The sequence below is a fragment of the Neoarius graeffei genome, chromosome 4 (genome assembly GCF_027579695.1).
Source record: "Neoarius graeffei isolate fNeoGra1 chromosome 4, fNeoGra1.pri, whole genome shotgun sequence".
NCBI classification, from domain to species: Eukaryota; Metazoa; Chordata; class Actinopteri; order Siluriformes; family Ariidae; genus Neoarius; species Neoarius graeffei.
In genome coordinates, this window is record NC_083572.1 from 797,949 (window position 1) to 810,547 (window position 12,599).

Consider the following 12,599-nt stretch of genomic DNA (forward strand, 5'->3'; position numbering starts at 1 on the left):
CACACACACACACACACACACACACACACTAAACTGGCACACCATGCCTGATAGAAGTGCCCAGGTTATGAGTAATGTTAAGAAAGTCACACACTCCACACACTCTCTCATGCTCATTTTCACTGAAGGTCAATCTTTAGACATGAGTTTTATTTTTATTTATATCAAGATAAATTACACAGAAATTAAATCATACACTGAAGCAGTGAGAACTATAAAAAAGTACTGGTTGCCTTTATTATATATTTATATATGAACTGATACATGCAGTCCTATGTGCAGTCATCGAAAGGGTTATGAGCTCTGTTCCAGAAACTCTTTCAGGTTAATTTTCAGTCACCATTTGAAGATAGTCAGTGACTCTGCTGATCTCCAGCCAGGGGAAGTTCTTTCACCACCTGGGTGCAGTGCTGAGAAGAGTCCTTCACTGTACCCAGAGAGGTTGAAGATAAGTTGTGCAGCTGCATTCTGGATGTTTCAGGGGACAGATGGTGAGCAGAGGAAGACCTGCAGGAGCAAGGTGCAGTCCAGTCTGAAAATGACAGAGAACTGTATCTGAGTGTCCTTTGTGGAGAGAAATTTTCTCCTGTTCCTTGTGATGTTGTAAAGGAGAAACTCATATGAGTGTCAGTTTAGCAAAGTGAGGACAGGAGGATCACTGGTTCCTCAGAACTACACCAAGGTAGAACTCAGTTTTGTCCAGGATGATCACAAGATCATGATGTGGAGATGCAGCATCAGGGCCAAACAACAGCTCAGTCTTACTGGGATTTCCACTCCCTGGCCACTTTAATAGGATTGTAAGCTCCCTGTTCTTGGCTGCAGGAGTGGAACCCAATGTGTTCTTCTGTTGTTTCATGCTGAGATGCTTTTCTGCTCACCACGGTTGTAAAGAGTGATTATATGAGTTACTATATCCTTCCTGGCAAAAAAGCTCGACCCAATCTGTCCATTCCCCTCTGACCCTCTCTTATCAACAAGGCGTTTGTTTCCACCCACAGAACTGTCGCTCGCTCACTCAGTGTTTTTTGTTTTCCGCGCCATTCTGTGTAAACTCTAGAGACTGTTGTGTGTGAAAACCCCAGGAGATCAGCAGCTTCTGAAATACTCAAACCAGTCCATCTGGATCAAACCAACACCCAGACCACAGTGAGAGAAAGTCACACTGTGAGATCACAATGTTTCCCGTTCTGATGTTTGAACATTGTGAACATTAACTGCAGCTCCTGATTTGTCTCTGTGGGATTTGATGCATCGAGCTGCTGGCGAGGGATCGGCTGATTACAGAACTGCAGGAAACACACAGTAGGTGGATGTAGGGGTGTTCCTAATAAAGTAGCCAGTGAGTGTAGTTTCACCTGATGAGCTCCCAAAGTACTGTTGATATGTAGCTGGATCTTCTGTTGACTCTTCTTGTTTTCTAATATCTTTCCCCAGAGATCTACACCATTCTGACACTGGAGTTAGAGATGTGTAACATGGCTCATACACTGATCTGAGCTAAGCTCTGATATCTGCTCCATCCAGTGTGTTTATTACATTCACGTATTACTCATACAGTTCAGGAGATGATGCTGAAGGCACTGAAGAAGAAGAATGTCAACCAGAGTCACATGTAGAACTCTTTAGTGAACCCTTGCAGGACAAACCAGAGACTTTTTGATTCCAGTCTAATTTCTCTCACAGTGTTCAAGCCTTATTGTGATCTGGCAGAGATACTAAGGAAAGGCAAGGCCTCCACCTGACCCCATGGAGATACTGAAAACAGAGTACATAGCCAAAGCAAAATGAGTTTATTCAGCATTTTTTGTTATCCGTTCATTCTGTTTTTATTCTTAAACATGATTTTATTCTGTGTGGATTTGAATGAAACCCAAGTGAAAAAGGAAATATTCCCTTCTGCTGGTGCATTATATTACAAACAGTCATTTTACCTTCAGGGTCTGGAAGACATTTGGACCATGTTTAACACCTCTGTCACTTCATTTGAGGGCCAGATGGAGCTCATGACCCAGCACCTGCAGAGACAGAGTTTTAACATTCTTTTGGTCCCATTAACACCTTGTTTGGGTGAAAGTTTTTTTGGGTGAAAGCGTCTCTCTCAATTATAAATATTTTCATCACCTGAGATGAATTTTCACTGATGACTGTCATAAAATACTGTTCAGAATTGCGGTGCCAGGTCTTAATTATTTTGACCTTTAAAAGTAGTAAACAGGCACCCTTGTCAGACATAGTGGCTCCCAACTCGTTAGTTGTCAGGGCATGTTACAACATGCCAACTTCAGACACCCTGGCGCCACTGTCCATCACACGCCAACTTCAGACACCCTGGCGCCACTGTCCATCACACTGTGCTGCGTGGACTATATAAGATGCGCACAAACATCGAGGAAAACACAGCACACATCAGACGGGGACTCCATGCAACACCTGCTTCTCATCAGTGAATATTTGGATCCGTTTCTCTCTTTCTTTCTCGGTTTCATTTCTTTCTTGCTTTCTGTCTTTCTATCGCGGACGTGTCAGGATCCAACGTCCATCATTTGTGCCGTGTGAGCATTCCGTGCGTCCTTGAATGTAAGTTGTTTATTGTTGCGTAGCTACTGTGTTATGTGTGTACTCGCTATCTGTAACTGTTACATGTAGCGGTAATGCTAGCGAGTATTTCTTCTCTTATTCTCTCATCCTGTGTCTGTCTATTTTCTTACGTGTTTGTTCTGTTCTGTTCAGTAGCCATGTAATGATAGCGCTTGTTTTCTCGACCACGGTTTGTTACGGGAGCACATTTCATTATTAGCTATTGCCGTGTTGGGAGTGTAGTGGTGGTATGTACAGTTCATAACCGCGCCACATATTCTAACCTTCTATGCGCAATACAGCGCGGGGCAGCGCTTAAAGGAGCCATGCTCCCCTTCATTCAGCCGACACACTCTGTGTCTTCATGCGGGTGTGACTCGCTGTAAGCAGTTGCACCACGCACCTTGGTAATGATAGCTGCTGTAGGCAGCTATCCTCATCCTCCGTGTACGTTGTACACATTGTACATATTGTGTACATATCGTGTATATAGTCAGTATCTAGTGTGTTGTGTTATTTATTATGGGGTGTAAATAGCATTCATTGGGCTTTACATTGTTTTACTTATATAGTATTCATTTGTGTGTTTTACATTTGTATTACATTGTATATAATTATTATTCATTTGCGTTAATATATATTTAATGCGATGTGTATTTGTATTTATATCATTGTTATTATTTACATTATTGCTTGTGTGTATATTATCACTCATGTCTTGTTGTATTTGTATTTTATTCTGTTTTCTAGTAAAACCACGGTTTACACGGTTTCTCGTGAGTGGACATCCATTAATTCCTGTTCTAACCGGACAGCCTGGGTAGCTTGCTGTATACCCGATCCAGTGTCCCTCCTATACAGTCCTTTACCCTGTCCATCACCGGACACCCATTTTTATATGGTCCTTCGAGCCGGATACAGCATTCTACACAGTCAGGATGTCCACTCATGATGGCAGTGGCCGTCCTCGCCGTGAGCACCACCACCCCAGGCACCTGGATGACTACGTGGTGACCCAGGCTCAGCGACGGCTGCCACAGGACGGCGCACACACCCAGGATGATTCTTCCCATGTGGGAGACAGCAGGCCCCGGGAGCCATCACACACTCCCCCTGCTGGGCAGACTCCCCTGGACACGTCAGCAGCTATCCTCCTCGCCCTTCAGCAGATACGGGAGGACAATCGGCAGCTGCAGCGGGATGTGCAGTACCTGTTGCAACAACAACACTATGCATCACCTCCACGCACTCCAGCGAGGGACATCCAGGTTCCAGCCGTCACGCCTGGAACCCCCCCAGCAGTCCTATCATCACCTCTGCAGCATGACAGAACATACAGCCCTGCTGACTCAACCAGTGGACATCGCCGCGCCCCGGTGGCAGAGCAGTCGTCACCTCTACCTCGGCCACACATCGCAGGAGCTGAGGCAGCGACGTCCACACCGCCACACGGAGGAGCTCCCCATCTGCCAACACCACTGATGGCAGAGCTGACAGAGCACCTGAGGAGCATGAATCTGCCACGGGGTCACTCATTCACGTCATCCTCACCCTTTCCTGCCACCCCACAGTACTCAGCGCCATTCAGCCCACGGCACCCTTCGTCTGCTCAGAGACAGCGGACGTCATCACCGGTGTCGGCCGGTCAGAGGGCAGTGGCACCAGATCATCACAGGCTGTCACCTGTCCCACAGCGACTGACATTTCTTCCCCCTCAGGAGCTGACCTACCGCGGGCCCAAGATGCGAATCCCAGCGTTCACCGAGGACGACCCACGGCAGTTCAACAGGATGCAGCTGGCGCTCGACAACGTCCTACCACCCGACGCGACAGAGCGCTTCAAATATCAGATCCTGCTGGACCACCTGAAGCTAGAGGATGCTGTCCTGGTAGCGGATGCTTACTGCCACAGCAGCTATCCCTACAGTGATACGATGGCAGCCCTCACGAAGCTCTTTGGGCAGCCCCGCAAACTGGCACTCAGGCAGATCAACCAGGTCCTGGCTGAGCCCCCTGTCAGGAGCGGTGACCAGAGAGGCTTCAGGAACTTCGCCCTGAAGGTGCAGTCCTTGGTGGGGATGCTGGATAAGATGGGGACCCAGGAACAGCTTGAGCTACGGTGCGGTTCGCATGTGTCTCGGTTGCTGCCCAAGCTGCCTCACGAGCTGCGTACTGCCTTCAGGCAGTACATCGACCCAGACCGTGTGCCTGTCCCCACACTCCTGGACTTCGCTGCATGGTTACAGTACGAGGTTGGTGTGCAGCTGGACGAGACCAACGACCCGCCAAAGGCAACAGCGAGCCAGGCAGAGCGGCAGCGGAGCACCAGAGGCAAGCATCCGGCAGCCACACGCTCCACCACGGTCCTGCTGGTAGACCCCCCAGCCAAGTCAGCTCAGCAGCCATCAAAGTCAGCTCCACGCACACCCGCCAAGGTGGAGCCCCCAAAGAAGTACTGCCCCTTCTGCAACAGCACGGAGCACTACTTCAACCAGTGCACTGCGTTCAAGAGTATGTCACTGGAATCAAGGCTCCAGTGGATCAAGACCGGGAAGAAGTGCTGGAGGTGTGGACGCGACCATCAAGCAGCTCAGTGCTACCTCAAGGCACGGTGCCCGAAGTGCAATCGCCTGCACCTCGAGGTACTGCATGAGGTGAATGCACAAAGCAGGTCGGAGACTGCGACACTGTCTTCAACCAGCCAGCCATCCACCTACTACCTCGACCCAGCACGGAGAGGTAGTTGTGTGCTGCTGAAGATGGTGAAGGTGCTCCTTCATTACGGGGGCAAGAAGATGGAGACCTACGCCATCCTCGATGACGGGTCAGAGCGCACCATGCTCCTCCCCCAAGCAGCGCAGCAGCTTGGCCTCAAAGGACAGAGTGAGAATCTGGCCCTCCGCACCATCCGTCATGACATCAGAACGGTGCCGGGGAGGTCAGTGTCCTTCTCTGTGTCATCCCTCAGTCAACCGCAGCAGCGGTACAAGATACAGCGGGCTTTCACATCACCCGAACTGGGACTGTCCCCTCATTCACACCCAGTCGAGACTCTCCAAAGGACCTACCGCCACCTCAGAGGGCTGCCTCTTCACTCCTTTACTCAGGCCCGTCCGCTGCTCCTCATTGGGTCTGACTACCCAGACCTCCTCATCCCCATCGAGCCTGTGCACATGGGCCCACCAGGTGGACCCATTGCCCTGAAGACACGCCTTGGGTGGACACTTCAAGGCCCCGCCAAGGCTGTCAAGCGTTGGTCTTCCACCCCAGCGTGCCTGTTCATCAGTGCACCGTCACCATCAGTGGAGCTGCTGCAGGATGCCACCGAGCTGCGGAAGTCCCAGTTCTGTGGCCACATCACCGTGACCTCTGACCCTGCGTTGCCTGATGCAGGGAACTTCAGTCAATATCCAGAGCTGCTGGAGGCCACAGTCAGAGCGCGTCACGGGGCGGCCACATCCGCCATCACAGCTGAGGACTACAGGCAAGCGGAGATGGCACTCCTCAGGAAGGCACAGAGTGACTCCTTCCCCGAAGACCTCACCCTGCTCTCAGCGGGGAAGCCAGTCTCCACTGACAGCAGGATCCTCACATTGTCCCCGGAGTACGACGCTGAGACACAGCTGATCCGGGTCGGAGGTCGTCTGCGCAGGTGTGACACGGTTGAGGAGGAGACTCTACACCCCATCCTGCTTGACCCTCAGCACCCCATCACACAGCTCATCATCCGAGACTTCGACAGCCACCTGGCGCACCCAGGACCAGAGCGAGTGTTTGCTGAGCTGCGCCGGCGGTACTGGATCGTGCGTGGAAGAGCGGCTGTCAAGAAACATCAGCACAGCTGTCCAGAGTGTCAGAAGTGGCGAGGCACACCAGTGATCCCCAGAATGGCTGACTTGCCACCATCAAGTCTGCGCTTGCACAAGCCAGCCTTCTATTCCACTGGAATGGATTGTTTCGGGCCATACCTCATCAAAATCGGCCGACGCACTGAGAAACGGTGGGGCATCGTTTTCAAGTGCCTGACAATCCATGCAGTGCATCTAGACCTCCTCACCAGCATGGACACTGATGCTTTCTTGATGGCCCTGCGGCGCTTCATCGCACGCCGAGGGAAGCCACATGAGCTGCTCTCCGACCAAGGCACCAATTTCAGAGGGGGTCACTCTGAACTGCAGGAGACGTTCAAAGCCCTCAGCCCAGAGCTACAGTCCCACTTAGCCAGTCAACAGATTGACTTCAAGTTCAATCCTCCACATGCTCCGCACTTCGGTGGTTCCTGGGAACGGGAGATCCGTTCCATCAAAGCTGCCCTACACACTACACTCGATGCACAGACAGTCACTGAGGAGGTGTTGAGGACAGTGCTGATCGAGGTGGAAAGCATCATCAACTCCAAGCCCTTGGGTTACACCTCGTCAGACATCGCAGATCCAGATCCCATCACTCCAAACATGCTGCTGATGGGGCGGCACGACCCCTCCATACCACAAGTGGTCTACACCGACTCCGACATCCTGAGCAGGCGCAGGTGGAGACAGTGCCAGGCCCTTGCGGACCAATTCTGGGCTAAGTTCATCAGGAACTACCTGCCCTCTCTTCAAACCCGCTCCAAGTGGCAACGAGACCGGGAGGACCTCATCGTTGACAGCATCGTGATGATTGTCGACCCTCAACTCCCACGTGCCCTGTGGCCTGTGGGCAAGGTCACTGCTGTCACCCCTGGAGCAGATGGCAGGGTACGTACTGCACAGGTGCAGGTCAAGGACCGGACCTACACACGCCCAGTCTCACGCCTGGTGAGACTCCCTTCACTCCCTCAGGGCCCCTCTGCCTGACATCATGGACACAACTTTGTTCCACAAAGTTGGGGGCGGCTGTTCAGAATTGCGGTGCCAGGTCTTAATTATTTTGACCTTTAAAAGTAGTAAACAGGCACCCTTGTCAGACATAGTGGCTCCCAACTCGTTAGTTGTCAGGGCATGTTACAACATGCCAACTTCAGACACCCTGGCGCCACTGTCCATCACACGCCAACTTCAGACACCCTGGCGCCACTGTCCATCACACTGTGCTGCGTGGACTATATAAGATGCGCACAAACATCGAGGAAAACACAGCACACATCAGACGGGGACTCCATGCAACACCTGCTTCTCATCAGTGAATATTTGGATCCGTTTCTCTCTTTCTTTCTCGGTTTCATTTCTTTCTTGCTTTCTGTCTTTCTATCGCGGACGTGTCAGGATCCAACGTCCATCATTTGTGCCGTGTGAGCATTCCGTGCGTCCTTGAATGTAAGTTGTTTATTGTTGCGTAGCTACTGTGTTATGTGTGTACTCGTTATCTGTAACTGTTACATGTAGCGGTAATGCTAGCGAGTATTTCTTCTCTTATTCTCTCATCCTGTGTCTGTCTATTTTCTTACGTGTTTGTTCTGTTCTGTTCAGTAGCCATGTAATGATAGCGCTTGTTTTCTCGACCACGGTTTGTTACGGGAGCACATTTCATTATTAGCTATTGCCGTGTTGGGAGTGTAGTGGTGGTATGTACAGTTCATAACCGCGCCACATATTCTAACCTTCTATGCGCAATACAGCGCGGGGCAGCGCTTAAAGGAGCCATGCTCCCCTTCATTCAGCCGACACACTCTGTGTCTTCATGCGGGTGTGACTCGCTGTAAGCAGTTGCACCACGCACCTTGGTAATGATAGCTGCTGTAGGCAGCTATCCTCATCCTCCGTGTACGTTGTACACATTGTACATATTGTGTACATATCGTGTATATAGTCAGTATCTAGTGTGTTGTGTTATTTATTATGGGGTGTAAATAGCATTCATTGGGCTTTACATTGTTTTACTTATATAGTATTCATTTGTGTGTTTTACATTTGTATTACATTGTATATAATTATTATTCATTTGCGTTAATATATATTTAATGCGATGTGTATTTGTATTTATATCATTGTTATTATTTACATTATTGCTTGTGTGTATATTATCACTCATGTCTTGTTGTATTTGTATTTTATTCTGTTTTCTAGTAAAACCACGGTTTACACGGTTTCTCGTGAGTGGACATCCATTAATTCCTGTTCTAACCGGACAGCCTGGGTAGCTTGCTGTATACCCGATCCAGTGTCCCTCCTATACAGTCCTTTACCCTGTCCATCACCGGACACCCATTTTTATAAATACTTTTCAATAATGAACAGTCATAAAGAAATCCCCTAACTTTAAATACACAGTGAGTTGCCATGTATGTAGAAACAGCTCCTGTGTGAGAAGGTATGGACCACATGATTATTCTCAGGTTAAAGGTAAAAGTCCATGAGCTTCAGATAAGGCACACCATTTCCCTGAAATCACAGCAGCTCTGTATAAAATCATGTCAGTGTTTCTCAGTGTTCAGTCTCCACAAAGACGTGAGTGAGCCATGCCGGGGATGGACAGAGATCTTGTGTTGGAGGCTCTCTCTGCCCTCACTGAGCGTACAGTGAGAACTTACACTGAACAGAAAGAGAGCTGTGCGAGTGTTGCTGATCTCACGATTGAAAATTTACTTTATGCAGTTCTACTTGAGCCAGCGTTATTAAATGCTACACCGAGCTCACTGTGTCCGTGGATCAGCGCTTTGTTAGTAGATGATGACCAGACCAGGAGCAACAGTGAATTCTCGTATTTACGTAACGAGCTGTTTGTGGACTTGGACAGTTTTTTAGACCCGAGTTTTGATTATGATTTCCGAGCCTTGACGGATTCCTCAAAGTGCTCGCGTGGAGGTGAGCCGTACACGCGGCCGGTCGGATGGTACCGCTTCGCTCTCAAAGTGAAGGATAAATACCCAGATGGAAATGCATGGCTTGGTTCTGTACACTGGAGGAGTCACTCTGAAGCCGGTGAGTGGCCCGTTTCCTTCCATGGCACAAGCATCGAAGGTGCTAAAGGAATCACACGCTCACATTACAAAGCCGGTCCACGTGAAGCATACGGTCGCGGCATTTATTCAACTCCTGACATTACAATTGCAGAGGGTTACACCATGACCAAGACATTCACATCCAAGAAAACTGGTAAAACCTACAAAGTCATCATGCAGAACCGAGTTAACCCAAATAAACGGAAGATTATCAAAAAGAAAAACTTCTGGCTCATCCCTGTTCCTGAGGGCAGCACAGCAGAGCAGGAGAAGGAGATCGTGGAGAGTTCAATCCGTCCTTACGGCATTCTCATCAAAGAAGTGACTCAGTAATCATCACATTACTGATTTTAATGTTCATTTAAATCTTTGTACCCATTTTGATGTGTAGAGAAAACGGTTTGGGTTGTTTTGGTGGAGGTGTTTATTTTGATTGTTTCTGTGTGTCAAAGCTGAATTTTATCAATTCATTATTTGTGTTGATGATTCAATGATTAATTTAAAAAAGACATCTGTTTTGAGAAAGTGTAAGTTTAATTTAAAATTGTTAACATTTTAATGGTAAAAATAAAATCAAGTATCATTGTAAACGTGCGTCATTCATGTGTTCATCAAAGTATTTTGTGTTCTCCGTAAACTGGGACGTGGGTTTAATGGGAAACGCTGGAACATGGGCTTTAAATCTGGAAGCTCAGTGTCACTGCAGATGCACTTGTATGTGTTTAGATATTACATTAAATATTTTTGATATTTGTTGTCTCAGGTGTATGTATAATGAAATGTAAACTGTGGGTGGTAAAAGAGAGCAGCTGGACTTGCTTGAAGATTCTTGAAGACGTTTCACCTCTCATCCGAAAGGCTTCTTCAGTTCTGTCTGACTCAGGCCCTGTCCACACGGCAACGGATTCAGGTGAATCTGATAAAAATTTTTTATCGTTTCGGCCTGGCATCCACACGGCACCGGCGTTTTGGGTGCCCCAAAACGATATTTTTTGAGAACGGGTTCCAGGGTGGAAAAATCTGGCAACGGCGCCGTTGCGAAGTCATCTGGATGAGTAGAACGGATTTGTTTATGATGACGTCACAACCACATGACTAGAACAAGCAGCACTCTCGCGCGCATCATTCGTAACAACAACAGCAACAATGGATAAGAATCTTTATTATTGGATAAAAATCTTTTGAAATTGTTTACACATTAACCTGACTGACCTGCCAGACAGACAATTTACACCTGCTTTGATGAACAGAAAGTACAGCCTTCCACACAAAGCAACAGTCACCTGACTATAATGGAGGCAGAGGGGAAAAGGGTCAGAAGACCCTCAACAGACTGTTTTGTATGAACCACTGCATTGCATTCACTTTTACATGAGAACAGGAACTTTTTTTTGTTGCTAACATTATGGCTACACACTGATAAGTATTTCCATGAAAAACGAGCCTTTGTTTTCTATCTTGAAGAAAATTCATGTACCAGTTAATTGTGTCAGGGTCCATATTGAGAGTCATAAGTTTTTCAACTAATAACTGCCTCCACCAACGTGTTCTTTTTTCCCCCTGTATTAAAAGTTAATCGTCACGAACAGGATTCGAACCTGTGCGGGGAAACCCCATTGGATTTCGAGTCCAACGCCTTAACCTCTCGGCCACCGTGACGGCGCGGCGAGAATATGCTGATTATTCACCTTTAAAGTGGAGGGCAGTAATGAGTTATCAGAGATTGGGAGATTAAATTAAGAATAAAATCTGAATTTAACCAGAAACCCAGTGATAATCTGAGTCAGTAATTAGCGCGACTCTGAAGCTTTAAAAATCTGAAGGACAAAATAATTTACTGTTAAATTTACCGGCGGTTTCTGTTTTCTAAAACCGACCTCAACAACATGACAAGATCTTTTCCTGTCTGATTTTTCTAATGTCGTATTTTAAAAGATCTCATTGTTTTTTTTTCGTGTCCGCCATTTTGTTGTTCAGATGAAGAGAATAAACCGAAATGAAGCGAACAGACCGCCAGGAGGCGCTAAAGCTCTGAAATGATGAACAGCAGAACCTTCACTCACATAAAACCACTCTGTAAGGATTCATCTCATTATCTGTAGCCGCTTTATCCTTCTACAGGGTCGCAGGCGAGCTGGATCCTATCCCAGCTGACTACGGGTGAAAGGCGGGGTTCACCCTGGACAAGTCGCCAGGTCATCACAGGGCTGACACATAGACACAGACAACCATTCACACTCACATTCACACCTACGCTCAATTTAGAGTCACCAGTTAACCTAACCTGCATGTCTTTGGACTGTGGGGGAAACCGGAGCACCCGGAGGAAACCCACGCGGACACGGGGAGAACATGCAAACTCCACACAGAAAGGCCCTCGCCGGCCACGGGGCTCGAACCCAGGACCTTCTTGCTGTGAGGCGACAGCGCTAACCACTACGCCACCGTGCCACCCCTATTTCACTAATTCTAATAAACCCTGTGTCAGTCTGTGCAGCCCAATAAACCCAGGACTGAATATTCACTAACACACTGTGTGTCTCTGTGATAAAGATCCTCTCACGATTAACCTACAATTAAAGACCACAGCTGTGTTCCGCTCACGCCATCGATCAGCGTGATCAGGAGATCAACTCGTGAAGAAAATAAACACACACAATCTTCACAGTGAGCTTCTGTCCATTAGCATGTTTCGTTTACGTTTCTCCATCGCCGTGGTGGTATCTGGAGATGTGTGCTGGGTTTGCTGTCGTTCTGTTGGTGGATTTTAGACGAGCATTATGGCCAGAGCCGGCCCTGGTTATGGCACACTCTGAGATTTTAGTTTGACCCAAATTCGTTAGTCTTTGGTCACAGTGGCAATAAATCGGTTCTGTTATAGCCTGCGTTTTACTGTAAAGTGTCGATCGCAACTCACCACCAAGAAATTCTTTTACAATGTGAGACTTTTCTCTGTGAGAGCTGGATCGAGCTGAAATGTGTAGAGTGTAAAGCTGGTGTTCGTTTCCACACAGTCCTACTTGGCTCTCTGATGCCTTCTGTGGTGAAGCTGCTGAGTTTCTACACACAATAAACTGAAGAAACCTGGACACTGCTG

General features: G+C 48.0%; 1 non-coding gene across 1 annotated transcript; it reads right to left on the reverse strand.

The window, feature by feature from the left end:
- Positions 1-11,079: 11,079 nt before the first annotated feature.
- trnas-cga (transfer RNA serine (anticodon CGA)) lies at positions 11,080-11,161 on the reverse strand. The gene has a single exon. It is a non-coding gene; the product is annotated as a tRNA-Ser (tRNA).
- Between the last annotated feature and the right edge of the window lie 1,438 nt (positions 11,162-12,599).